This window comes from Mangifera indica, chromosome 1 (assembly GCF_011075055.1).
Source record: "Mangifera indica cultivar Alphonso chromosome 1, CATAS_Mindica_2.1, whole genome shotgun sequence".
Classification (NCBI taxonomy): domain Eukaryota; kingdom Viridiplantae; phylum Streptophyta; class Magnoliopsida; order Sapindales; family Anacardiaceae; genus Mangifera; species Mangifera indica.
In genome coordinates, this window is record NC_058137.1 from 10,603,364 (window position 1) to 10,609,363 (window position 6,000).

A 6,000-nucleotide genomic window follows, 5' to 3' on the forward strand; every position below is an offset into this window, starting at 1 on the left:
CAGATATTATGCATTCTCCTCTCGAGTCTTAAAGTACACAAGGATGTCATCTATGAATACCACCAAAAACTTATCTAAATAGTCTTAAACACTTTATTCATGAGGTCTATTAACATTGTTAAGGCATTGATCAACCCAAAAGGCATAACTACAAATTTGTAATACCCATATTTGGTTACAAATGTAATCCTTGATAAATCTTGCTTGGTAACCCAGACCTGATGATAACATGATCTTAGGTCGATTTTCAAGAATGTTGATACACCCTTAAGCTAATCAAACAAGTCATCGATTCTCAGGAGTGGATATTTATTCTTCACTATCATTGTATTTAATTCTTTATAGTCGATGCATATCTTTATTGATCTGTCTTTCTTTTGCACAAACAAGATCGATCTAATGAAACCATTATCTAATAGCTCTTGCAACTACTTCTTCAACTTTTGTAGTTCTATTAAGGTCATTCTATATAGTGCCTTAAAAATTAGTGTTGTGCCCAAGGTTAGCTCAATACTAAACTCCACCTCTCTCTAAAGTGCTAATCCTAGAAAATTGTCAAGAAAAACATCTAAAAATTCTTACACCACTAAAGTATTTTTCACACTCAGGGTCGTCTCATTTGATTTGTTCATTATATGTGCCAAGTAAGTCATGCACCCCTTACTTAGCATTTTTAAAGCTTTGACACTGTTGATCATCATGCTAAGAACTTGACCCTCTCCAAAATTAAATTGCTCATTACTATCTAAACTAAACCAGACCTTTTTCTTTTTGCAATCTATCTCTACCCAATATCTACTCAAGTATTACATTAGAATCAGACATGTCTATAACTATCAAGTCTACAATTATCTTTTAACCTCCCAAAGAAACCATCTCTCTAATCAATATGTAGCTACTATCGATTTTGTCCTCATTTGACATCTCTATACAGATCTGGGGAACAATTATAGGCTTTAACCCTAATCTCTTTACTATGCCACTACCAATGAAACAATATGTAATGTTAGAGTCAATCAATGCATACAAAGGACAAAAATGAAAGATTAACTAACCTGTCACTACTATCAAGCTGGTCTCGACTTAGGTTTGAGTCATTGCATACACTTAGTCTATCTTCAATAATTGTCTACTTTATTGGGGTTTATGCTATTAGGGCTATAACTATATAACAAAGTGGTCGGACTGCTTACACTTATAACATACCTTGTAATTGACAAACACTCTCCAATATGTCTCTACCCATATCTATGGCAAGTAAAGGGATCATCACATCTCGACTGATTCTTTCTCCTCTATTTCTTACCTATCCAATTCTTATTATTTCTAGGCTAGAATGATCTTTTACCCTTGGAGTCTCTACTACCCCCTCTCAGTTGTCATCCTTTTAACTATCACCTATGACTATCTAGCCTTATTTCGAGGATAAGGCTATTAGCACTAGTTGATTTGGTGTTCCCCTCTCTTTGGCCATCCTTTATCCTATGGTCTCTAACTTTAAAGCTCTACCTAGGGCCTTTGATAAAAATTTAGGAAGACTATGTCCCATCATAACATTATTGGTGATATTTGATCTAAGTCCACCAAGGAAAACCTTTAACTTGTCTCGGTTTAAATTAGCTACTCTTGGAGCATACTTGGCCAAAAGGGTTTAGCTTGATAAATAACTCCTTGACTGTTATAGTACCTTGTTTTAGATAAAGAAACATTTAGGCTTTCACATACATAATACTTGTAGATTGGTACTCTTTCTCAAAGGACTATCTAAAATCAGTCTAAGTTATCTCTAATACTTGATGAGTCCCATATAGCATCCATCATCATACCTTTACACCATCCTTTAGTAGAAGGTTGTCATACTTAATATTATTTGCATCCATTGTGGTGTAGATCCTCATGATGTTCTTTACTACTTCCAACCACTTTTTAGCTAATAATTTATCTAAAGTGCACTCCCTCTAAAATTAGACGGTTGTGTTTACCTACTAGATTATAAATAGGATGAATCTGACCTCTGTTGCCACCCATTATCTCTACCATGTCCTGTTGTGGTGGTATCTTAGTAAGTGAAGGTTGTTTTAGCATCGGTGGACCATGAACTGGGTCCCCAACACTTTAGTATACCTTTTAATTCTACCTAAAAATATCTTTAACTATCCATAAGATAGTTTCACTTTCCACTAATGGCACAACTAACTTGTCAAATGTTTGTCTCCTCTCTTAATTGGGGATCTCTGGGTATTCCTGATCAATCTTCAAAATCTCTTTTTCTTGAAATAATATCATGATTTAGGCACATATGATACTTTAACTTAATACAGGTTTATTATATTTATAGAGGTAAGCATACAGGGGTGATCAACATTGCATGAGAGGTTACTTTCCCTACTTAACTATATTATGCACTTTTAGACATATAAAATCTTTACCATCCTTTTGGATACTAAGATCATGTTCTGATACCATAAATGTAACACCCCTCTCCAAATACATACTCTTACCTAGAATATGATCCAAAGAGATATGTATGACTGGATAACTTTATTTTAAAACCTTATAATTAATGCATGATCATAAATATTCAAGTGTGTAAAAGGTGTAATGAGAATAAATACTAAAATACATCATTTATTAAAATTAATAATGTGCGAAATGTCTGAGAACTTAGTTAAAAATTATTGTGCATAAATAAATCTCAAAGTGTAACTGAAATATTCAAAATACATAAAAAGAAAGAAAGTCTAAAAATGATAACTATGCCTCTCACCCTCGCACAGTTGCTAGCTAGACCATTGGTCCTCCCATATGCCTTGTTACTTGTCTCCACCTGTAAAACAACAAAAAAAGCATGTGAGTGAACACACTCAATAAATTAGTAGCCTTTCAACACTTAAAATACTTATAAAACAAATAATTCTAGAGTTCCATTTGTGAATCTGAATATATTCATAGTTTGGCACTCTCGTGCCCTGACATAGGTTATCTACAAAGGTTACTGAAACCTAAGCTGAAATTAATATAGTTGATGCCCTTGTGAAAGCATAAAACACCTTATATGTCACTATTTGTCATGCCTTGCACATATGTCATACGGCCTATTAGGCTAACTAATTAGAACACCTTAGTCACACAAGAAAAAAACTGGTAAAAATCTCTTTCCTTATCATATAAGCTAATTGGAACTGTTATCTAAACCATCATAGGATGCCTCTTACCATAGGTACATATATGATGCATTTCGTTAACCATATGAGGAAATATCTAAAAAGCCGTAATCTTTACCATGCACACTTAAACTAAATTAAGTGGCTATGCGCGTTGGTGCTAAGTGCATAATACATTTCATAGGTATCTAACCCTATCACTTTCACGTATCTAACCACTTCCGCACATAGCTAGTGGCGAACTAGATATGTACCACTTCCCAATTTTTCACTCGAATTTGACTTAATCAGAGTCTTATGTCATTTACCACATAGTTGGACACTCTTTCTAATTCCATCTGGCTTACTGTACTAAAGTCTTTTATTCTTTCCTTTTTCTTCTTTTTTCATTTCATTATGCTTTAACTATAGGTAAAATAGTCTTTCTAACTGACTACATGGATATGTGCCTAAGATGCACCCATATGTGTCTTTTTTAATGTGGCGTCCACTTTTGGAAAGTCACACTTGGCGTGTATCCCATACTACACGACCATCTATGGTTTCCCTCAAAACGATCGTAAAATTTTTTTAACTTTCTTATTTTAAACTAAGGACACACAGGAGTGTATGAGGTTATACATGATTGTGTGTCATGATCTGGAGATCGTAACATCTACAATTTCTACACTTTTCTTCAGCTAATTTCTGACCATACAAGGCATATGTGAGTCATAACACATGCTCATTGTCCTCCTTAATCCATTTATCAAACTTGTAAACATAAGAATAAGTTTCATATCTATAACCTAGTCATCATTATCATTAATTTGTGATACCTTTCTAGTTCAATAAACTTATAAATATATACAAAGGCATCACAAAAGAATCTACTTGTTCAAACATCCCTACAGGCCTCTTTAATCAAACAAGTAACCAAAACCATAAATTAATTCATATCAACAGCTCATAATACTCAATATACATTCATCAATGCCTTTAATTCAATCTCTATGATTCTATAAACATGCATATGTTTTAATAATCATCCAACTAATAGGTACTTCCATTCACAGACATCAAAATAGATACAACATCTCAACCAATCAACAAATAACATGGTTTCTTATTACAACTAACTGAAAGTCATCCAACTTACTGGACTTTCAAAGATTGCTAAGGTTTTCACGTGGTTGTATTGTTTCAAGCAATTGACGACTTACTTTATTAGATAAAGCACTTCTTTCTCTCTACTCTATTTTTTAGGTGCGATTGGGTATGAAAAAGAATTAAAGAAATTAGGTTAAACATGCTTTTTATTGTTGCCTTTTGGACGCAACACATGGGCATGAATGGACTCTACACAGACATGTGTTATGTCGCACAACTAAAGCAACACCCAATCTTACTGTGATCCTAATCTTATTTGAGAAATTTAAACTTGCTGACAATACACGACCATGAATAACCCTATACACAAGCATGTATTGATTTGGAAAACATTAATGAACTCCATTTAAAACAAGGGAAAAAACTAGAATACATTTGGACTTACTTATGGGTGTTACAAAATTAGAATTCAAAAACTACAAAATGACTTGTAACATTTATCATTCTTTTTCTTCAATGCAATAACTTTACTATATGACTTTTCCCTCTATATTATACATATGAGTGAGAAAATAATTTTATGGCCTCTGTAGACACATAATTCAAAAAATTGTCTTTGGTCACACGTATATCATTTACATCTTTCTTTAGATCAAAATATAATCATTTATTTGTGATATTTAACAAATATATACACTACTGCACAATTCTCACAAAACAATTATAATGCATTTATTTGCTAAATGTGACATGCATTATATGTATTCTTCATAAAAGAAAAGATGTGGCATGCATTATATGTATTTTTCGATACAATACCAAGACTTATTCTTTGCATTTACACACAAATCAATATTGTTACTTCTATATGCAATCAAACAAAGTTAATTTAAACTTTACATAAAATCAACAATCTTTGATGGAAAAACATGAGTTTAAACCATGTTCTAATACCACATGTAAGTCATAGTAATTACTTTCAAGGAGAAACAATTAAACATCAAACTATGTTCTTAAATCTTCAACTTCATGTTTTTCATATAATTTTAAGGGGGTGTTTGGTTTGGGTAATATTTTATTATCAAAATAGGGAGATTAGCTTGAAGATAAATTACTTAAAAGATTACTGGGTATAAATAATTACTATGTTTGATAAAATTTGGTAGATATAAATAATTATTGTGTTCAGTTGAAAGTAATAAAAGAATACTAGTACATTATTTTAATTAAATGCTCTTGAATATAATTATTTTTAAATTTTTTATATTATTTGTTTTATTAATTAAAAATAAACTCATTTTTGTTTCAAAAAATTAATAAATAATAATATAATTATAATAAAATCAAGATTACTTTGGTAATCTTTTAATACCTAAGGTAAAGGTAATAATCAGATCACCACCTATATTATCTGTCACGTCAACATTGATAATAGAATATTGCTTTAATATTTTATTATTGACAAACCAAATAAGGTAATATAAGTAATAAAAGATAGATTATCAAGGTAATCTTTAAATCCCTGTAACCAAATGACCCCTAAAAGATAGAAAAACATATCTTAATCCATCGTATTTTGGATCATACTAAACATAAAATAATCATGAAAAATTTAGAGAATTTTGGTTTCTCTCACTTGACCTCTTGACTTAATGATGGATTAAAAAAAGAACTTAAGTTATTTAATTTATAAGTTGTTATTATATTATGTGTTGTAGTGTGTAAGTCTGTAAATGTAAAGTAAGGC